Here is a 25,387-nt window from a genome sequence, read left to right on the forward strand (position 1 = left end):
CCTCAAATTAACGCGGGTAAAACCACGGGACTCAATGTGTTTTTTTTTTATGTCACTAGGTCGGCAAACAAGCGTACGGCTCACCTGATGGTAAGCGATTACCGTAGCTTATAGACGCCTGCAACACCAGAAGCATCGCAAGCGCGTTGCCGACCCAATCCCCAATCCCCCCAGGAGCTCTGGTCACCTTACTCACCAACAGGAACACAATACTGCTTGAAAACAGTATTATTTTGCTGTGATCTTCTGTAATGTCGAGGTACTACCCCAGTCGGACTGCTCTATATTTTGAGCAGGAAATTCCTGCTGTGCCCTACCTCACTTATGTGTGACAATATTATCCTAAGTCAACAAATAAATAGAATGTGATAACTTTTCTTTTGTCACTTAAAGTATCTGTATATTCCAGCAGCTTATGTGCAATTCCGAAAAATATACTTTTAAATATTAGAGTGGTACAGAACCCTTATATACGGCGTGAATTCGTGCCGTTTCAATTGTGATTATACGTCCGTATGTATAATACTTAGCAAAGGTTTCCTACGCTAGTAAGGAGGTAAATATTGAGACGCTTTACTGTCCAGTAGAGGACTTATACATTACAGAATTTTTCTCGAGACTTTTACAAATAAACTGAACTCATACCTAAAGGGTAAATAATCTTAATAACATTAGTGGTTCATCCTTTTGGGACGACAGGGCCGCAGATACAAAGGATAACAATGAGATTTTTTCACGCTTCGCTCCAAATTGAATAAAGGAATATGATATTACATTTCAAAATCATCATTCTCATTATCCGAGATTTGTTCCACTATTTCACCCAAAATCTATAATGCTAGACTATCTGGGTAACAAATTTGTTTACAGACTCAATACGTTAATGTATGTATCGCTTGAAAACTCAAAATTCATCCATTACTGCTTTAATATAAATGTTTTCAGTAAATAGTTAAATAAAGTCTGTAACGGACGCAAAGCAGCGGAAACGATGTCGTTGGAGGTGTGTACGTGTTTTCCCAGCAGAATAGGTCTACAGATCGGGCCTACAATGCACGTTGTTTATCCGCTAGGGTGCGGGGGAGGGGTGCGGGGTGCGCGGAGAGGGGCTCCTGGCCGGGCCCAGAGTATTCAGTCTGTAGCCGCCCTCTGCCACAGTTGCACGCGACCGCGAGTGCACCAGTGCCCTCTCTAATCATACCCGACCTTCAATTCGAAAGAACGAGACGACTATATCCAGGTGAGTCTGATATCAATTTTGAAAAAAGAATATCCATCCCTTTTTCTAGCACTGCAATCTACCAAGATCCCGGGACGAGGTCCATTATATAATTATTAATTAGCTTCTTATCACAACTTTATGGGGTGATATGATGACTGCAAAATATTTATATCTACAAGTGCTACGAGTTCGTAGCAGGCTGCTGTCGTAGAGATCGCTTGGAAAGCTCGTAAACATAGTAGGTAAAAAGTAGTGTTTTGCGGAAAATTGCGTCTGAAGGTTTCAGGGTCAAGACAAGGACTTCGGAGTGGTCGGTAGGAAAGGGCATGTTGATAATTTGCGGGATGAAATGGGGTGAACGATGGCAATGCGCCGCTCCACCCGTTGTCATTCGCCTTAATTGTCCTGAATGCCTCGACCTTCGTAAGCTCACCATTGGTCTTTGTTCCGCGGGACTGCTTACGTTGATTGAACGATTTGTTTCTAAATAATACATAGCTTTGATAGAAGCTGTGGCTTTGGTTTTGTTTATTCATTTTCTTAATCATAGTATGAAAAAATTATGTTACATTGAGATGATGATTATTTATTTCATATTTTATAAATACTTATAAACTACATTTATACACATGTATCATTGACACGGTTTTTTGCATATAAAATCAACTTTTCCTTGTACCCTGCATAAAAAAGTCTTAGAAGAAGCCTGACCCCAAACTACATAAATATTAAAATGTGTATAAAACCGGCTCAGTACGAGCTCAGTTCACATGCAAAGGGGTCCCGAAAGACCTTACAATTTTGATACAGTAAAATACGACGAAAAACTTTTTTGTTTTATTTCTTGAAATTATTTTCTAAATGTTATTTGTTGTGATAACTTACTATCTTGATCAAATAACAAAATTCAAGAGTCTGATTAAATTATTACTGTATAAAAAATTAAATTTTTGATCGAGGAACAGCAGATCTTTGATAATTCCCTTTTAACACCATTTTGGAACGAAACTTCGAAAATCACTTGTCGCAAAGACAACAAAGAACAATTAAGATATTTAAAACTTGTATCTCATGACTTACAAGGCACATATTTTATATCAGTACAAGATGAAGATGTACATGCTATAGGTATATATTATACATTGGTTTAAACCGGTTTTGTACATATGAAAATGCAAATGTTAAAATGAAGCATAATTAGTTTTCAAAAGAGTTATTATTTTTCTTACCATATAAATATACCATATAATTTCGACAGAATTTACATTTGAAACCCCAAGGGAAGTCTCATACTAAACATGTATAGTATTGATAAATAATTTAAAAAGTCATTACAGTCTAGTATAATATAGTTATTTTTTAAATGTAACAATAATTCTATACAGTCACATCTTTCTGCCCATTGGTATCTACATAGTAAAAAGTTCCAAAACTCCTAAATCATTCATAATTTGATTGATGGTTCAAACTGGGAGCTCAGACGCTACTCCCTCGGTAGTGACTTAGCTCGATGGAGTTCATATTTAAATAATGAGGTGTTAAATGCTTAATTTGCTTTATAGCCTCTCGGAGCAAAATAGTTTCGCACGCGATCGGCATACATTTGAGTTTTTATATGACGCTGACTTGGCGAACTTTGTACTGCCATGTTCTTTTGCAAATACATCGATTTTTTTAAATACAAACATCGTTCTGACAATGTCGAATTATTTTCTTTCGCTGTAGATGTTTCATTATATTGCAGATACCTTTTTTTGTTAAACGACTTTTGTGTTTTTAATATTTTTATTTATATCTATATATGAGCAGTAAATTGATTTGAAGGTGTCAAAGTAAATTTTTAACTCACGTCACGTTTGTAAGGCCAAACTACCGATTAAAATTAATTTAAAAATATTGATAAAACCATAGAATTATGTTTATAAATATTCTTAGATAAATAAGACTATCCAAACATATAGATTTCATCCTATTATTATTACCTAAGCTATTGTGTATAGCAATGCTTTGTTTCTTGCATTCAGTCATTAAATCCCACAGCAGGTCTCTTTCTCCACACAGGAGAAGGATTGGAGCTTAACTTCCACCTCGGTGGACTATGTGGGTTGGCGGATTATTCCATACTATGAGTCATGATCGCTATCAGGTATTTATGATAACAACCGTGGCCGAGGGTTGACCGTGTTCTCCAAGGTACGGTGGGGAGACACACAAGGACAGACATCCAAACTGGAAAGAAATATTCGTACAAGTACAAATATACATCCCGAGCGGAAATAGAACCCGTAAACTGTTGGTGTTTTAGGCGACTACTCGCACCACTACACCAGAGTGGTATTGATTTGTTTCTTAGAAAGCACTTATTTTGGGATTTATTGATTTTATCAAAATAATTATATTATTTGTAGAGTCTGTTATTATTAAAGTTAGATGTTATGCTGAGGCTTATAGGGCGTAATACTACAATAAAAAGCGCAAAGAAGAGAAAGGGTAGAACGGCGCGAGACATCTAGTCATTTCATAAAATTAGATCGTATTTAGACAACAACAATATAGTATAATATATTAGTATAAATATATTGTTAATATTCATAGCTAAAGACAGAACTCACACGCTTTTGCTATATAATTCATTATACCACAAAGGATTAATTCTGAAATAAATATTAATAGAAAAACTTATAATTAACTAGCAATGATTTGAGAAAAAAAAAGTTTATAAATAATACACTTAAGTAATATAAATTTTTCGGATAATTTCTTGGTAAATCATTACAAACTTGCGTAAGAAGTTGACGTATCGTTTCACGTCTATTGATCACTATGGACACGAGGTCAGAGGCAGTGTTTTTCTGAGTCAAATAACGGTATAAAACTCTTACATAAAATTGTCTTCGAAGTAGGGCCCTGCTAGAAATATATTGCTCGTAATATTGAGTAGCCCGACTGAGCAAGAAGTTCCAACTAGCTTACAATAATACTGGCCTCAAGGGTTGTCATTTTCTTGTGGTGAGCAAGGTAACCAGAGTTCATGTGATGCGTTATGTTAACAGCCTAGACAACCCTAGGCTAATGTTTTGTTCCTGTATAAGCAAAGTAACCAGACCAGAGCTGGAGATACGTTGTGTTAATAGAGGATGTAGTGGGTTGGCAACGTTTTCGTGATGCTCCTAGTATTGTACTTATCCGTTGGCCACGGTAACCGCTCACCATAAGGTGGACATTTTCAGCTAAATGTGCTATAAAAGCGCTTATACAAAATAATTGTATTTGCTGGCAAACGAAAAAAAAACTGACTTCATTTACACCGACAAGTAATACAATGTAGGTAGACGAAAAAATATTCAATTAAATACGCATTATCAAAGATTACGATAAAAGTTGTAATCAGATTTCGATGAAATTGAAATGTGACCACATGATAAACACCGGCTTTCGATAAAATTAAAAATTATCAAAATTGGTACACCCAGTAAAAAGTTATGCGGATTTTTGAGGGATTCCCTCGATTTCTCTGGGATCTCATCATTAGATCCTGGTTTCCTTATCCTTATCATGGTACCACACTTAGAATATCTTCTTTCCAAAAGAATTATCAAAACGGTTCATAAACGACGAAGTTATCCCCGAACATACATAAAAAAATATATACGGTCGAATTGAGTAACCTCCTCCTTTTTTGAACTCGGTTAATAACGCCTATTACTACAGCTCCCTTGACTGAAAATTGAATAGAAAAAACCTACTTTTCGAGATATTGACGTTTCATTTAGTTTTAAATAAGACGAAGGTTAAATTAAAGGCATATTTATTTATTAATTTATTTAACAATTTATGTACACTAGGATAGCAAAAGGAAGTAGCTCTTATAAACAATGCTAGTGCAAAGGCACTACTTATCCTATGATGGAATCTCTTCCAGTAGTCCTGCCACAGGAAACTTATAAAATAGTCGCAAAATTAGCGTGTACAGTCTAATTTATTTTTATTTAACTGCAAAAGTCTTTGTTGTATTGGAATGTTTTTTCTCCTGACGGTAATGCAGTTGACAGTGATCCTGCTTTCTGCTTTAGGGTCGTGTGTTCGATTGCTGTCCTCAGTATCAGTGTAATATTTATTTGTATACGTATACGTAGTATTATGTGTATATAAGTCAGCTGTTACCTAAACCAAAGACATTATATATATTTACTTTAGGAACTGTGTGGCTACGGCACTAAAGAATTTAGCCACCCCCTCTCTTCCCGTGGGTGTCGTAAGAGGCGACTAAGGGATAACAAGGTTCCACAACCATCTTGGAACTTAAGAAGCCGACCGATGGCGGGATAACCATCCAACTGCTGGCTTTGAAATACACAGGCCGAAGACGGGCAGCAGCGTCTTTGGTGCGACAAAGCCAGTACTGCGGTCACCAACCCGCCTGCCCAGCGTGGTGACTATGGGCAAAACACATGAGTTCACGTTATTTTTGACGTAAACTTGTGGAGGCCTATGTCTAGCAGTGGACTGTACAGGCTGTAATGATGACTTTAGGAACAGACAAACATCCCTATATGTTAAACAGATCATATTCTTTTTATTATTTAACTGAGGTAGGGCGCAGCCGGAAATTTCCTGCTCAAAATATGGAGTGTCCCGTTTAGTAGTAGTACCTTGACCTTACAGAAGATCACAGCTAAATAATACTGTTTTCAAGCATTTTTGTGTTCCTGTTGGTGAGTAAGGTGATCAGAGCTCCTAGGGATAATCGGGGATAGGGTAGGCAACGCGCTTGCAATGCTTAAGGTTTTGGAAACGTCTATATAGACGTCATAAGTCACGGTAATCGCTTACCATCAGGTGAGCGGTACGCTTGCTTGCCAATCTAGTTATTTATTTAAAATAAAAATAAAAAAAATCAAGAAGAGTAAGTAATGTCAAAATAGCACAGATAAAATCTCATGGAACTTTATAACTTGATTACAAGTTATTTTATAAACGTACAAAAGAGATATACGTAAATATATTTACGTGCAGTAAATAGTAAAGTTACGTCACATAACCACGTGCTTAGGCAATGCGTGGGTCGAACCAAAACAAGGGGACTGACTGCGTGGGTGGGTTTAATTTTAATACAGTCTCAAAATGGAATGGGAATTGAACTACTTAAAATCAGTTTATATTTTTATAACCAATCAATTCTAAAACTACTGACCTTGTTTTAATAAGTATTTATTTATTTATTAACATAAAAAAATAGTAACAATTTATGTGATAAACAGTGCAGCAAAAACAATTAACAGTTTGATAGTGCACTGTGTTTCTAAAGTAATAATACTAAAGTACACACGATTTTAAATACTAATATAAAAATAAATATATAAAGTTATACAAATAATTGATTATACATGTGAATATAATTGGAAAGAAAAAAAATTAACCTCAACATTTCATTCTCTCTAAAAAGAATTTTTTAAATATGTTTTTATAGTTGTTTTAATAATAAGTTGCAAGCAGAAAGCTAGAATGTATAGAATATAGAAGCAACGTAGTCTTGTAATACATCCCGTTGCAATTTCACAGGTAAAGAACGGTTAACAGAAGTGTAATTTTTTTTCACAGGTTTTTTATGCAACTACGTTAGAAAACAAAAACAACATTAGGTGGTTAACGTAAACTATCATTAGAGCGTTGCCATCCTATCCCTACTATCTTTACAGCGCATCCTTAGAAACACTGTCTAACTTACCGCAGGAACACAATACTATTAATTTGGCTCTGACCTTCTGAAAGGTTAAGGTACTTTTTCAATAGAGCTGTTCCAGGCTTTGAGCAAGTCGTGTCTTGTTGTGTCCTTAATTAAATTTTTTAACGATACGTAAATATGTTTGAGATTCTTATTTCTATTTTGTGTTGATTGATATTTAATATTGTTATGAATTGAGCTGCCTTTTTATTTAACAGTATATGATAAAGTTATTATAACGCATCTTGAAAGTCTTATACATGCAGAGATAACCTGTTAAACTCATATCCGTCATGGCTAGGGGTACATTTTTATATCAGATATACGATAATTTTGTAGCTCCATAACATTTAACAAAGCACTACTTGCAGTTTTAATATTATGGTGTTATTTCAAACCCTTGATGAGAATACACTCATAGTAATAAAGTAGAAGCAAACATTAAAAATCAAAAATCAAAACCCGCCTGCCCAGCGTGGTGACTATGGGCAAAACACATGAGTTCACGTTACTTTTGGCGTAAACTTGTCGAGGCCTATGTCCAGCAGTGAACTGTATAGGCTGTAATGATGATGATGATGAAAAATCAAAATCAAAGGTTACTATATTCAAATACGCTTGTCATTTCATATATTAAAGTTATGTTAGTTTTCATTAAAAATGAAGTGTACCACAAATTCGGAATGTAGATTCTACAGAGAAGAATATCCAAGAATTTAAAAAAAAAATTGTTTTATTGATATCAAAAAAATGAAACACTATACCTATTTGTAAGCAATTATACTTGATTACAAGTACGAAGTTGTTTGATTTACAAGTACGAAGCTACGCATTTGTACGTTAAATTATTATTATTATATATTTTAGATTAGATTGATAAATTTTTTATTGTCCCGAAAGTGAATACTTCACCTAGTAATTAGTATTATCTGCTACATGGAAAAGTTAGTCTCTCTGAGACTGACTGACTAAAAATGTTTACAATGAAATATGATCCATTTTATAGATTTATAGTAAAGTAGGTAAGGAAAGATCTTTTATTATCGTTTTGGATATTTAGATATTCAACGCGATTCTTTAAATTGGCCTAACTTTTTTATTTATGAACAATGTGTTTAAGCTTACCACAATATATAATTGAAAGCCACATCGAAATCGGATAAGCTGTTTCTGAGATTAGCGTGTACAAATGCACAGACAAACAGAAAAAAACAGACAAAGGCAAATTTTGGGTGCTATTTGCGTTGCTAAAGGTCCCAATGATATTTTTCTCATGCATCTTCCATGTACAGAAAGTGATTCATTACATTTTTACTTTGTTTTTATTATCATATAAAATAACTAATTATAATTTAATCTCCCGCAAGTTAAAAGCTCATACACAGCATTTCATACATACATTAGCAGAGCATTTCTTTCGTTTGCTAATGATGATTACCAAAGCGAGACCGCATTGTGTAAATTTACTGTACATTTTGTTTTTATAACGTAGTATTTGGTTTTCAGTTTCATTAAATCGGAAATTAAATTTATATTTAAATATTATACGATTGATTTGATGATAGTAAATTTACGATACGATACGTGCACAGACAGTGGTTTATTGCTAGATTAATCTCAGTAAAAATAAATTAAATGTCCTATTACATTATTGTATTTGGGGTCACCAATTTGTTGGTGGGCTACTGTCGGCTGTTGTCGGGTTCTTGTATATATACTTAATTACTTTGAAAACTCTGATAGCGCGATGTAGCATACGTCAGTTTTTCTCTAATTACTTAGTTCGTAGTCGTTCATATTTCGCGTAATAGATGTCGCCACATCTTTCCAAATGAAAAAAAACCAACTTCAATTACATCGACCAGTAAAACAACATAAGTAGATCAAAAAATAGTTAAGTAAATACGCATTATTAAAGATAAATCAAAACGTACTCGTTCGATTTTAATTAAATTTAAATGGGACCATATGACAAGCATCAGATTTCGATTAAAACAATCATTAAAATTGGTCTACCAAGTAAAAACTTATGAGGTAACACACATAGAAATCTCTTCCTTTTTTGAAGTCGTTAAAAATAAATGTAAACGAATACACGGTATTCTTACCATTAAAATAGTTTTGGAAATATCAATTCGTCTACCTATTTGTTTTCGGAAATTCTCTGAAATTGTCATGTCGATTTTGATATGCATGGAATAGAAATCCAAAAGATGTTTTATTTGAAGCTATAAAGTAAAAACAGTTATCTTAGAAGCCATCGAATTCGAAGATACATCAGGAAAAAATATAGAAAATACGTTCAATTACCTCAACTAATTACGTACAAATTACTTTAAGTTTCTCTTATTTTGATTTTTACTGGGGTAGCGCATAGCAAGAAATATTCTGCTCAAAAGCTGCAGCAGCCCGACTGGGGAAGTACCTCTACCTTACAGAAGATCACAGCTATATAGCACTGTTTTCAAGTAGTGTTGTGTTCCTGTTTGTGAGTAAGGTGATCAGAGCTCCTGAGGGAATTGGGGATAGTGTCAACTGTGCGCTTCACTTCACTTCTGGTGTGTCTATAGGCTACGGTAACTGCTTGCGGAAGTTGGGCTGAAGGTTGGCTGTACGCTTGTTTGCCGATTTAAATGTTAAAAAAAACATTTAATAAAATAAGCTCTTATGTCAGAGTCAAACAATCCGAGTAATAAGTCCGGCTTTAGTATATGTTTTAACATTCGATTATTTTGCTATTAAATAACTTCCGAAATATTAGCGTTAATGCCACCTTTTGTATGCACTTCCCATTTGTTGTTTTCATTGTTTGTTTTCTTATAATGTTGCTTATTCTTGTTAATAAAGAGTTACTATTATATATATATATATATATATATATATATATATATATATATATATATATTAATGTATGTTCGGAGATAACTTCGTCGTTTATGAAAAGCTTTTGATAATTCTCTTTTTGTTGGAAAAGAGATATCCCTGGTGTGCTACCATGATAAGGAAACCAGGATCTGATGATGGGATCCTAGAGAAATCGAGGGAAACTCTCGAAAATCAGCATAACTTTTTACTGGGTGTACCGATTTTAATTTAATCGAAAGCCGATGTTTATCATGTGGTCATATTTCATCGAGATCTGATTACAACTTTTGGAGTAATCTTTGATAATGCGTTTTTCTTGACGATTTTTTCGTGTACCTACATTGTATTACTTGTCGATGTAATTGAAGTCGATTTTTTTTTCGTTTGACTGCAAATTTATAAATAATACATTAACGCAAAATAAAAATAAAAAAATAACGATAAATTAAAAATTGATACAAAATACACAATTACAAGATTGAGAGTAATTGCTTCTCAAAAACTGATAGGCGCTCCAACAAATCGTGTTTTTTTTTGAAAATCATATTTAAATATTAGTAATATTTTTTTACCGATAATAATAAAAAATATAAATAAATATAAAAAATCAAGAATAAAAAATAATTAAAAAATAATAATGATAAAATATGCATTAATATTTTTCGATTTTACCTTAAATAAAAAATAACGAGTGCAATTAGAAAAAAAAGAAGAAAAAATAATTGATCAGGGACATGGGGATTTGAACCATGAACTTCTCGGTTGATCTCGATGGGCCGATTTCCCACCGAGCTATTGCAACTAAATTGAGAGATGCGAAATTTACCTTTGTATTCTAACGATATTTTTTCACTCCCTAAAAACAGGGATAAAACGACATTTTCTAAAAATGAATCCTAACTAAATGGATTTATCTCCCCTGAAACCTTCTATCTACAAAATTTTATGAAAATCATTGGAGCCGTTTCCGAGATTCAGATTATATATATATATATATATATATATATATATATATACAAGAATTGCTCGTTTAATAGTGTAAGATATATCTTTTTATTCAAATATGTTAGTTTGTAAGAAGTTCAAAAATAATTAAAAAATTCGAACAAAAGAATATTTGGTCTAAAAAGTTCATCTACAAATGTATGACAAGGCTTTGGCAACCACTAAAGAGCTTAATAACACTTTCTCTGCGGCTGCATCGAAAATTTACACAGATGAATTTCGGGCAGTAGCGACATCGCCGCGAACTAGTCCAACTCTACGGTAAAGCCGTATGTTTTTCCAGTTGAGTCTTTTAGGCTCAGCGTTTCTATTCCCTAGCTTAAAATATGTATCTTGAGTTGCGTATCTCCCTCTCAAGTTCCATTCGCTTCGCCCAATAACAATTTTCGTAACGCTCTCGTCACGTATTCACCAGCTTACTCCCCAAGTCAAGCATGCTTAAGAAGTTTAACTTTTAAAAAATACTCAATAATCGATGATTCGTGACATTTTACAATACAAGTCGCCCGTGTAACAATCCAACTAACCTAGATATTTTATTCATTATATAGCATCGCGGTATGGTTCCTAAGAGAACTTGACCTTCCGATGTTCGTGCACAGCGGCGGTATATCACCGCTCCTCGGTAGATAACTACAAATAAACCGACACGATAGTTACCGCTTTTTTAAGATCGTACACTCGATTAATTTCCTTCGAAGGTTCTTTTCGAAGGTTACTTTTGATTGCTGAAAGTTTTTTTTTTAAAGTTCTTTATTGGTGACTGAGGTTTGTAAGTTATCGTGGAAGTTTGGTGTGTTTTTTATTGAGTTCGTTTTCTTGATAAAAGGTTTTATACACTGTTTGTTTATAACTTAAGCGTAAGTTTGATATCTTTTGTAATCTATACTAATAGTATGAAGAGGTAATATTTATTTATTTTTTGTTTATTTGTTTGTAATGAACAAAATCAAAAATTACTGGATTGATTATAAAAATTCTGTCTCCGGAGAATTTACGATATCACTTCGAGACAGACTATGTTTTAATGGGATAAAATGGAACAGTCCAGATCGTGTAATAGTAATATACATATATTTCATAAATAGTAATATACATATATGTCTCATAAATAGTAATATACATAATAGTAATATACATAATAGTAATATACATATTTCATAAATAGTATACGTAACGTACGCTCTACATGTTGAGCTTAAGTATTTTTAAACGTGAATTAAACGTAAAATTCATCCAACATTCACAAATTTAAAGAATATCAAAATGAAAAAAGTTAATATACTTTTTTTTTAAATTTTAAAAAAAAAATACATACCAAAGAGGCTTACTATCTCTGTCATCTAAACTAAAAAAAATCAAAAAATAATTTGGGGTGCCAGCGAGCTCAGACCGCAGGCGGCGCATGCCGCAGCACGCCGCACTGCGGTACACACGGGACCATCGCGCACACCGGTCATTAATCGACCTTCACTTGTGTCCGTCACTGTACCGGCTTAGAGCCGATTATCCTCAAACATATGAGAGTACAGTAGGATACGTATGAAATAAAATTTAACAAAAAAAAAAAAAAAAATTGAAAATGTTTCGAGGTATTTTAGACCAGGATAGTACAGGTACTTAATGCGAAGTCGTTGATTGACATGTATTTTTTCTGTTACTGTACCGATTTAGTGCGAATTATCCTTAAAAATATGATATAGATATATTTAGATACAGATTTAATTAAACCTTTACAGACAGATACAAGTTAAAACAATTTTACTACGATGAGAATTTTTTTTTGATTTTAAATTTTTTGATGGTGACGGTATTTTTTTATTTTATAATATAAGTAATACAAGAAATAAAAATCACATTCCAAATCAAAAGTAACTTTATTCAAATATATAACCTTCGAATCGTCATCTTACAAATTAAAAATTTAATTATCGTTAAATGTTAAAAGGTTATTTACGTGTAAAAAGCTACCAACGATTCGGAATGTACATACATCCTGCAGAGAAGATCGGTAAGAAACACTGCACTTACTCTTTTTACAAGAAGTATAGTCAAGAAGACAAGTAAAATTTTATTTTTCTGAAATTAATACAACATTTATTTTTACTATTTATTGATTGTATTCACTTAAAGTGACAACAACATGCTTGGAAGACGCATCATCATGACTGTCTGTTTCATATTTCACACGTTACTACGTTACGCACTCTTTGCGTTGAGATAAGTGGAATGATTTATATATCTCTAGTATAGAGTTATGGATCATACATACAATATGGATCATATATTCATACAGTTTGGTTTTTATGAGTAGATAATTTTAAAATGGCCCTCTGATGAGTTGCTTTTTTTTTTCTATACAAGAAATAGGAAACCGCTTATATTTATCTACCATAGCTGGTGTTCTATTTTTTATTCTAATAGGGTATCAAACAAGGGTACGGTCGGCTTGATGTTATGTGGATACCATAGTATACGAATGCCTGTAACACAAGAAGGAAAAAAAAACGTGTTGCCTACACCAACTGTCATCATAGTGGATAGCCCATAGAAGTTCTGACTACTAACTACTCTTAATAGGAACACAAAACTTTGAGACCAGTATTATTTGACTGTAATATTCTGTAAGGTTTAGATACTTTCTACGTAAACAATCGATTGATAAAGTACCTAAATTCATAATTTTCAAGTGTTTCGGTCATGTTTCAAATTACAAATGTGTCATCTGAAGTTGAAAGTGATGCGCACGTATGTCATTTGTTAGTCGACGCTGCGATTTAGAATGACACAATGTGATAGACGTCAACGGTCTGAGGCGGTGACGAATGAGAACATTTTAAATTGCGCGGGTGACTGACACTAGCTGGTCGCTACTTCGTTTCATTTTTATTTTTTATACTATTTTAACAGACTAATTCGTTTTATTGAATTAGTTCTTAGCAATTGTTTATTTTTAACCGACTTCTAAAAAAGGTGGAGGTTCTCAATTCGATTGTATTTTTTTATAAATGCATCTTACCTCAGAACTTTTGCCTGGGTGGACCGATTTTGATATTTTTTAGTCCAAATAAGGGTGCGTCTTAGGTGCTATCATTTAAATTTAACTGAGATCTGACAAATAATAGGCTATTTTTTCGTCGACCTAAATTGTATTATACCGAATAATTTTTCACTGGATAAACCGATTTTGATGATTTTTTTTTGATCGAAAGCCGATATTTGTCTTGTAGTCGCATTAAAATTAATTGATATCTGATGACTACTTTTTTAGTTATCTTTGATAATGCTCATTAGTTGACTATGTTTTCGTCTACTTATGTTGTATTACTTGTCGATGTTATTGAAGTCACTTTTTTTTTCGTTTGCGAGCAAACACAATTATATTATTTACGTAAATTATAGATAAAAGTATTTTTATTCAGTGCAGGATTACATAAATGATAAAGCTCTGTGGATTTAGTGTCCAATTTTATATTAAAAAGAGACACAAAAACACAGTTTATTTGAGTAACTAAGAAGTTTCTTGCCGTTTCTTCTCTTCAGAATCCTCATTCCGAATCGGTGATAGATTCACTTTAATGATAGTTAAAATTTTAATTCGTACGAAGATTCGAAGGAGTTTTTGAAGCCTATTTGAATGTAGTTATTTTTGATTTTGAGAGCGCTATTCTCATCATATAGTTTTCTAACTTCTATTTATTTTATTTCTACAATTTAATTTAAGTTTTTTTTCGCCTCGATGTGGGGCAGGTAAAACTGGATACATTAATTTTTATTCTCAAAAAATTCTGGGAATTTGCTCTACGAATTTCATTCTACGCAAATTATCTGCACACACAAACTAATTCGTCAATCACCTTTTGATCGATTTCAGTAAGCGAGAAAAAACGAAGTTTGAAAGAAAATATTATGAAAACTCAAACTGTTGACTTCGTTAAAAAAAGCTTTAATCTAAGTCTTATAGAAATTTTTACATATAGAATTACCAATCCTATCATACACTACTTTGAATGAGTATGCGGCTCGTATACGGAGAGTCAGTGTTGACACTTCTCTCGGACTTCATATCTTGAGAGGTTAGTTTTATGTAAGCTGGTGGTAGACTCGGCAAACTATTGATAGAGTATTGATACCATTTAGTTACAAATTAAAAAATATAGGAACGCTTTTTGGCTTGCACCTTTTTTAGTAACTTACAAAGTTTAACTAACTTACTTATAATTTCTACTAAATAATTAAATAAATAAATATCTACATAATACACACACGGTCGTCAGTTCCAAAAACATAATAATACGTATATAAATATATTAATAAATACATATATATTACACTCAGACTTCCGGGGGGGGGGGAATCGAACCCACAACTCTCTGAGCAGTAAGTAGGGTCACTACAAATTGCGCCAACGGGCTAGTCTGATAATTAAGTTAACATAAAAGTTAACTTAAGTTGATTAAGTTAGCACCGTCTCTTCTATTACTAATACTTCATTATAGAGTCACGTGTTGCAGTAATAGAAAAGAAGATGAGCTAAACGACTTTGAGTGCTATTAAACTCTTGGTGATTCATATTTAAATTTCGGAAACGCTGTCATTCTTTCCATCTGCTTATATTAAAAAGATTTGCAATAAAAAAACGAGTGTGCTTTAGACCACACGATTGACGTAAACTTCTTTAACAATAGGCCTGCACTGAGTCTTAGATATACAAAACGTAACTGGCTATGATAGAAAGAGAGAAAGAAAATGTGTGCTAGCATCTCTCTCTCTCTCTTGCTTAGTTCGCCTCACCCGATCACACTTTTCGTAATGCTCTCGTCACGCATTGACCAGCTAACTCACCAAGTCAAGCGTGCTTAAAAATGTTTAACTTCAAAAATTAAAATTAGTTTAAGGCTTCGAAATCTAAAAAGAAAAAAAAATACATGAAATGCTTAGTCAAAGAGTTTTTATTCAAAAAAATTTTTGTAGTATATTTTTGCAGTGCTGTTATACACACACAGTACACGTCTGGCATTTTTATGAGCGACGGTGACAAAAAAGAATATATAAAATACAAAGTGGCGCCTTTTATTTTATTTTTATAAAGTAAATACTTTTTTAACATCGCATAATTATTAGTAAAAAAAAAATCATGTTACTAAATTATTGTTAAGATTAAAAAAAGTAACAAAATTAGTTTATTGTTAATTTTATTATATCTATGAATCATCTATGAATAAAATCATTGGAAATGAATATAATTAATAAGGGCAGGACTTATAATATTGATAGTATCTATATATATTCTTTTGTTTTTATTCTTTTATATTTTACTGTATTTGACAATTAATTAGATCAAATTCAATTAGTATGCATTTGATAGTTTATTATTTCTAGTCTGTATTTATTTTCTTCATAATAGAATGGAACTTTATCTGTCTAACCGCAATGGAGCTGCGTGGTTGATTAATTTCAAACCTTTTTCTGATAATTTACTATGGAGAAGATGCCTTTGCCCAGCAGTGGGACGTAAACATGTAATTTCAAATTCAGAATTTGTCTGCATTTTAATGTTTATTTAAATTTCCGACGGAACTACGTAATATACATACTGTACGTTTTAATTTCTTTGATATCAATTATCTTTTTACAAAGTGTTCTTAAAATCTATATTATTATTATTATTTAGAATTAATTGTTTCTGCAGCCAATGTGGTTATAACATTTTGTAGAGCTAGGTATCGCTTACTTTTTTATAACGTCGTATATATATATGCATCATATTGTTACATTTACGACTTCTTCAATTACACGTCTGAGAATTTTGGTTATAATATGTCTAAATAAATAAGTGGATAAAAAATAAAATGAAAGGACTAATTTAATATTATTTATTAATGCCATAGTTATTGCGTTTATGCAAAAACAAAAAGTAATTGAGTTTAATTATTTTGACATAATTTACAATTGGTACCAAATAGGACGTATGATACACGAATAAAGTAAATTTATGTGTCCGTTCTGTGAACTAATCTATGGCTCCTCGTTAAAGTTCTCGCGTTCAACAGACTACTGTCAAGTACACGCAGATACTGTTGAAAGCTTGTAGGATTCAACACAATTTATAGCTACGGGAAACTATTTGTTAAAAATCCGCTATATGTAGTGCATGCAAGCATTGAAATGGAGATCTGTAATGTTAATCAAATTTAAAATTTATTTTTTTCAAACTTAACACTAAATGGAATTAAAGGTAATTTTATAGCATTTTTGTACTTTTATAGCTTTGTAAAATTGAATGATAACCTTACGTTGACGTTTCAGAAACAAAGAAATTCAAACAACAAATGCCTAGATAATGACAAAGATTATTTTGTATGTTCTATACAAATATTTGCTTTTCGTGACTATCGAGACGCTACCGCTAATGATACCGCTATACGATTAATTGACCATTTTGTAAACGTTACTATAGCAGATACTCATCTTTGAATAATGTGCAAAAATCAAAGTATATAAAAGAACAAAAATATAAGTATTATATAACGTAATCGCGTTTCCTTCCAATCATAAAGATGTCAATCAGAAACGGATGCGTTGAAGCGCTGGGGCCGCGATCATTACTACGGATTCAATTCGGTCGCATTTGAATCCGACGCGGACGGGGCGTTAACAAATTGACACTTTAGTTCGTTACGTGCGTACATTGTTCCGTATACGTTATTTGTAACTGTGTCGATAAAAATATTATTTAATTGTTCTTTGATGATTCGATTTTTTTATTATTTGTATTTTTTGTTTTATCGCGAATTTTTTATTATGTATTTTGTTTACAGCTGTACGTTCAAAGTTTTATTTAAATTTCGAATTGTAATATTTGGACATAATACTACGGATTATTTGTGTTATTTCTTAAAGTGAATAGTTATAGTCTTAAGTTAATAGTGTTACCTAGGAAGAATTATGAAACAATTACAAAACATTTACTTTACAAAAAAAAAAAAAAAAAAAATTAGACGAAGTCAGTCTACGCGATAGTGAATCATAATCAGAGTACATAGAGATACACTACACAATACTTTTCTTTCGTTCTTTCTTCTAAGGGAATCGAAAGCGGCCTAGCTTGTAGTATGAATGCAATGATAGGTAGATAGGCGATTAAAAATAATAAAATGTTACTAAGCTTTAGTATCGTTTAACAAGTGTCCACAAATTTTAAGAAAGTAAGTAAAAATAAAGAAGTTATAAGACATTTTGGAGTATAACTAAAATAACTTCACCAAATTTTATAAAGTTACTAACGTCGATCCTACGTCAAAAATGTCGGCGTTTGCATGTAACCAGTTAAAACTGGTTCATTACGGATAATCAGGTGCTTCAAAATAAATAAATTTAGGTGATACTAAAATTTTTAGATTGAAATAAGGAAAGTTAGCTTAACAAAATTTTAAAAACTTAATAACGTCGATCATACGTCAAAAATGTCGGCGTTTACATGTAACCGGTAGAAACTGGTTCATTGCGGAATATCAGGTGTTGCAGTCACGTGACCGGCACGTTGCAGTTGGGAGCGTGCCAAATTGCGCCAAATTGCAATGCAGCTACAGAACATAGCGATTTCCATACGATCATTTAATCATGACATCGCATTCATATATTGTTATATTGGAATTGTAAATTGTCCATTGTATTTCGTTGGTGATGTCTTTTTTTTCTTTTCTGTAAATGCAACGGTTCGAAAAAAGATGTACCTATATTTACAGTATGAAGTGAATAATTGTGTCTGCTCGTAGACAAAAAAAATATATTTATATCTACAAGTAATAAACGAAAAAGTAGCCAATTAAACGCGCATTATTAATTATAACTCAAAAAGTATTCGTCAGATTTCGATCAAATTTAAATGTGACCACGTGACGAGTGTGCACTGACCCTGCTTTCTTCTCCAGAGGTTGTGGGTTCAGTGAGCAGATAGTCTTTGATATGTAGAGACGAAATATTTAAAATATTGCTAAGTACACTTACTTCAGTCTTCAGAAGCTACTTGGCAGGAGATCGGCAAGAATGAAAATAGCCGCTACTATAACTTAATATAGGGTTAATTGTCGGCTAAAGTTTTGGATTGAATCTCTGATAGTACTTAACGTTAAAGTTCTTCGTCTTGTGAATTTAAGTTTTGAATAGACACGTTAAATATTTTATGAACTATTAAATATAAAGGTTGGCTTAAATAGTGTTTTAAAAATATATGATTGAACTAAATTAGTCTATAAGTCTAGTAGTAAGTAGTAAGTATGGTGTTTTTTTTTTAATATTGATTATTTATTTTTTATTTTCTTCTGAATGAATACTTCTTGCACTGTTTGCCTCGCTATATGAAACACTTACTCATGACCATGGGTTGACTGGAAGAAATCTCTTTCAGAGATAAGTCCACCTTTGCCATAAACCTTTCTATTATTGTATGTTTTATATCTATTTTTTGAGTGCAATAAAGTATATAATAAGTCGTGTCACTGCTAAACGAAGGTCTTTTACCGCATAGAAAAGGGTTAGAGCTTAATCTACCACACTATTTGTAGAGATCTGTAACGATCACTATCAGGCGATAACGATTGGGACCGACAGCTCGTCGAAGGGCTGTGGGGAAAACACCAAGAACATACATCCAGACTAGAAATAAATATTTGCATAAATAGAAGTATCTACCTCAACCGCGGCTACTCCCAACTCTGCAACAGAGCTGTTTTATTAACATCAGTTTGGCACTAGAAGGCAACTGCCTTAGAAACAGACGGCCGTTTATATTAAGTAAAATACTACAACAATGCTTTGTAGAAGGTTTTTATGTTATAAAAAATTAAGGAAATTGCGCGAAAAACAAATAAGTAATTGTGTTTGCTGGCAAATGAAAAAAAATCGACTTCAATTACATCGACAAGTAATAACAACGTAGGTAGACGAAAAAATAGTCAAGTAAATACGCATTTTCAAAGATTAATCCAAAAGTTGTAATCAGATCTCGAAAAAATTTAAATGTGACCATATGGTAACATCGGCTTTCAATAAAATTAAAAATCATCAAAATCGGTACACCCAGTAAAAAGTTATAAGGATTTTCGAGAGTTGCCCTCGATTTCTCTAGGATCCCATCATCAGATCCTGGTTTCCTTATCATGGTACCAAACTAGGGATATCTCCTTTCCAACAAAAAAAAAAGAACTATCAAAATCGGTTCATAAACGACGAAGCTATCCCCGAAAATACATTAAAAAAAATTAAAATATATACGGTCGAATTGAGTAACCACCTGCATTTTTGAAGTCGGTTAATAAATGCCTCACACTCAACGGCCCCCACTAGTATTTGCAACAGAGTCCGGAAACACATACAATAGAAATACACAAATGCTTACACCACGGTAAACATCTGTATAGCCATTACAAAATGTATGTCGTGTGGAGGGATCAAACCGCCATCGCATTGGCAAAATAGAAATTTTGCGAAAAAGTAATAAGAAATAATTAATAATAATAAAGTAATAAGAAGTATATAATATATATTTCAACTTTACGACATTTGATAGTTCGCATCGATACGTAAAAAAAATAGCGTAATACTACGACAGCGCGTTACTCGGAGTAACTCATGGAATATTTTTTAAAATTAGAATATGACGTTTTATTTATTTTGAAGTGTTTTGAAGTTACATAAACTTGAGTCTTTATAAAAAATGTACAAATTGTAAAACCCAGACCAAAGTTTCTTGTGAGGCGATAACGTAACAGATGATCAATACATTTCATATCTCATACTTTTTTTTTTAATTTATATATTTGAACTTATATTTATATACACTACGAGTACATTTGAATAAAAATAGATTCAATAAAATCGGTACACTCGGTTCTACATTCATGTTTTGTATTTTGTGAATAGAAATTTTTCTAGTTGAATTGATAGCCTTCTCCAATATTTCGTTCAATTATAAAATGAGTCCAATTTCCGAGATCGACCTGTGCACGTCCGGGCCGTATCGTTTACGTCACTTAGGCTTGCCCCCAATTTTGCATCATTAATTTAGGTAGTGCTTGTCTTAGAATAATTTTTTTCTTATTGAAGTCAATTCCTACGCAGATCAATAAAACAAAATTAGTATTTGAGATAACCATGATAACATCTAGTGTCATACTATAAGTAAAAAAGGTTTTTGAATTTGAATAGGTGTCTAATAATTGTGTTTGCTCGCAAACAAAAAAAACCGACTTCAATTACATCGAAAAGTACAAGACAACGTAAGTAAACAAAAAAAATTAACAAACGCACTAGTCGTCACTACGATTTTCGAGGATTTCCCTCAATTTCTCTGGGATTCCATCATTAGATCCTGGTTTCCTTATCATGGTACCACACTTGAGATATCTCGTTTCCAACGATAAAAGAATTATGAAAATCGGATGAAGTTATCCCCGAACATATATAAAAAAATATATCTGTCGAATTGAGTAATCTCCCCCTTTTTTAAAGTCGGTTAAAAAGTATCTTATTACCGTTTGAAAATATGAATAACACGTACATAAATACGAGTATTTGTATAGAGGGGAGAGTGTTAACTAAACGATTAGTGGGAAATCAAATAATACAATAAGAGCATTATATTTAACTAGTTTTTACCCGCAGCTTCACTTACTATAATTTTTTTTTAAATAAAAAGTATCCTTGTTACTTCTAATACCTCCAAGAATATGTCTACAAAGTTTCATGACGGTCGGTTAAGTAGTTTTCGCGTGAAAGCGTAACAACAAACTTACATTCACATTTATAATATTATATGTAATATAAACTAAAATACGATTATTTATTTCATATGGTGACTATAAATTAAATTTCCATTAAATAAAAATAACTAATTACCACTAGCTCTCAGCACTAACGAACCATAAAAACACTTGAAAATCGGCCTTGGAGTTACATTTAATTTAGTAAATGGCGTCTAAAATATTTTTCGCAGCGTACGAGCTGTGATTTTCGCTCAGTATATATTATTATACTTTTTGCATGTAGGCCAACTGCGTGCAGAACTCCGGGTCACTGTTACATTCAACTTGAAATACACTTAACACTTGCTACAGTTATAACGAAATAAAAATACTAGATATCATTTGTGGTTTTGGGATATTTGTTGCAGTTTTTATGTTTTTACCGACTTCAAAGAAGGAGGAGGTTTCTCAATTCGACCGTATATATTTTTAACAGACTTCCAAAAAAGGAGGAGGTTCTCAATTCGACTGTATTTTTTTTTTTTTTATGTATGTTACATCAGAACTTTTGACCGGGTGGACCGATTTCGACAATTTTTTTTTTAATTAAAAGGCGGTGTGTGTCAAGTGGTCCCATTTAAATTTATTTGAGATCTAACAACCACTTTTCGAGTTATATCTAATAATGCGTTTTTACTTGACGCTTTTTTCGTCGATCTACGTTGTATTATACCACATAACTTTCTACTGGATGTACCGATTTTGATAATTCTTTTTTTTGTTGGAAAGGAGATATCCCTAGTTTAGTACCATGATAAGGAAACCGGGATCTGATGATGGGATCCTAGAGAAATCGAGGGAAACTCTCGAAAATCCGCAATAACTTTTTACTGGGTGTACCGATTTTGATAATTTTTAATTTAATCGAAAGCTGATGTTTATCATGTGGTTACATATAAATTTTATCGAGATCTGATAACTACTTTTTGAGTAATCTTTGATAACGCGTAATTACTTGACTATTTTTTCGTCGATCTACGTTGTATAACTCTTCGATGTAATTGTAGTCGGTTTTTTTTCCGTTTGCGAGCAAACACAATTATTTTATGTATATTCGCGCATAACTTCGTTGTTTGTAAACCGATTTTGATGGTTATTTTTTTGTTGGAAAGGAGATATCCCAAGCATGGTACCATAATAAGGAGACCAGGATCTGATGAGGACATTCCAGATAAATTGAGGTTAATCTTCGAAAATCGTAGTGGCGACTAGTGCGTTTGTTAATTTTTTTCGTCTACTTACGTTGTATTACTGTTCGATGTAATTGAAGGCGGACTTGTAACTTACTAGCTTCTGCGCGCGACTTCATCCGCGTGGAACAGAGGCGCGCGCATTACTTGATCATTATTTTGCTGCGATGTTATTTTAAAACTGCGATATCTCCTAAGATACTCATTGAAATCGAATTATGTAAAAGGCTATTTTGTTTTAAATTAAATACTTGTGATGAATAACGTATTTATTTAGATAAGGATTAATATCATGTTTATAAAAACATCTTCGCAAATAATGCATTATTTTAGAACGAACTTGGTTAGCATAAAAAAAGTTATAGGGAGCCAACCTTAAAATATAGGTATATGCTGTCGCGGACTTTTTTTTAGAACTTTTGAAGAGGATCAATTTTGTCATACATGATTTTTGCGAAACTTTAACTGTTTTCACAGCGCACGCAGCGTAAGCTCTCGAAAGGAAAAAAGAACCCCCGATTTTGAAACATTCTTCATTGGTTCTCCGCTCCTTTTGGTCTTAGCGTGATGATATATAGCCTATAACCGTCCTCGATAAATAGACTATCTAACATAAAAAGAATTTTTCAAATCTGACTAGTAGTTTCTGAGATTAGTGCGTTCAAACAAACAAACAAACAAACAAACGAACGAACGAACGAACGAATGAACGAACGAACGAACAAACGAACGAACGAACAAACAAATAAACAAACTCTTCAGCTTTATAATATTAGTATAGATTTGAAAGGTTTACTTTAAAGTCATGACTATATTTTTTTAGCTTCATGAAGTAATTACTACTGAGAAGATTGCGTTAGCGATTGTATAATTAGTCATTCAACAAATTGAGATATGTAACAAATAAACATAAAATATGTTTTTAAACAAACACACGGCCGATTTTACCCCAGGTAGTAATAATCATACTTCCTACTCAAATATAGTAATTTAATGCTCGTGTTTTAGTTATCAGTCTGTCAGGCAATAGCTGATACAAAAATTTAAATTATACAAATTATACAATTTCAAATAAATACATGACAAATTTGTAAGTTCATTTATTTATTTATACTCACATTAAAGAATAGTGTACAAAGGCGGTCTTATCTTGTTAGAGCGATCTCTTCCAGACAACCTTTGGGCCTATAGGACACGGCATAGTGAAAGCGGTAGGAAAAAGTACACAGAGAAATGACGAATAGTGTCTAGGACAATTTCAAAATATTACACTTAGATTTGGCGCGGGAATCTAATTCACGAGCCTGGAGTTGAAACCGGGTTACTACCAACTGCAACAAGGGGACAGACGTACTTAGACACATAAATAAACTAGCAATGCTACATGTCACAGTCGGGTTAAAGTATCCAGTCTTCTAGTAATGTAATTATTTTTCAATGGTAGATCAGTAGTTTGTGACCGGTATCATGAAAATTTGTATTTTGCGTAATATTTTTATACTTGAGTTTTTTTATATACAACTTGGTTGACCCCCCCTACTTTACCCCCTACTAAACCCCCCTACTTCCCTACCCCCAGGAGCTCCGATAATCTTTACTCACCACAGCAGCATAGCAGTGCTTTAAAGCAATAGTATTTAGCTGTGATCTTCTGTAAGATCGTGATACTTCCCCGGTAGCTGCTTCAGATCTCAATTGTGTGTAAATGCGATTCTATTGCCCTATTTCTATCCTTACGTGGCGTCTGTTTTATGTATATAATAAGCCTACTACTCATTAATAAAAACAGGATTGTTGCTAGTAAAATGGGTATAGATTTGTATATAGAAGTAGTTTAAATAAAAAATATATAAGAAATGGCATTATAAAGGATCTTCTTTATAGCTTTAAGTTTCCAAAAAAAAGTTTCTTGTACCATAATATTGTTCTGGTTCATTATTACTTTTCCTAATTAAAACAGTTTTGGTTTTACAGACTGCGCAAGTACCTAAATGGTTTATTTCAATATTGAAATAGAGTCAATAAAAAACAAAAAACATTTGTAAGACGATTAAAACACAGTCCACAGTCTTCATTCAGCGGAAATTGCTTCGGGAAGCGGATTCGCTTTTAAATGAAAGACTCGATGAGGTTAACCGGGAATTTTCATTCCAACTTACTGCTCTTGGAACGACTATCGAGGACTGGTAGCAATCTTGAGGATTTTTTTTTCTGACACGTCATTTTATAGGGGCCTAAAACGCACATCCTAATGCCTTTTTAGACCTACGTGAACTTACATAATTGCGCATTCTAATATATTCTAATATATGTAATGGCAATTATAATTTAATACGGGATTTCTATTTTGAAGTTACTAAATATATTTTTATGCAAATCCAACTAATATTTTTTGCAATATTAATGTAATATCTGTGTAAAATATGGTTTATATCTTATACAACTATTCATTGCACTGCTTATTATCTTTATTTGTATTGTAATAATTTGAAGTAAATAAAATGAAGACGGTATTATTATTAGATGGAGTTAATATATTGCTCCAAACACTTTTGCACGCCTCCGGCTATGTTTT

At 32.6% G+C, this 25,387-nt stretch overlaps 1 protein-coding gene across 1 annotated transcript in view; it reads left to right on the forward strand.

Annotated features, from left to right (window-relative positions):
• Positions 1-1,133: 1,133 nt before the first annotated feature.
• LOC123663189 (acetylcholinesterase-like) overlaps positions 1,134-25,387 on the forward strand; it is a 55,362-nt gene continuing 31,108 nt past the window's right edge. Inside the window, exon 1 of the mRNA XM_045597889.1 lies at positions 1,134-1,240. The gene's annotated coding sequence lies outside the window, so the exon portion shown is untranslated. The remainder of the gene's footprint in view (positions 1,241-25,387) is intronic.

This window comes from Melitaea cinxia, chromosome 2 (genome assembly GCF_905220565.1).
Source record: "Melitaea cinxia chromosome 2, ilMelCinx1.1, whole genome shotgun sequence".
Classification (NCBI taxonomy): Eukaryota; Metazoa; Arthropoda; class Insecta; order Lepidoptera; family Nymphalidae; genus Melitaea; species Melitaea cinxia.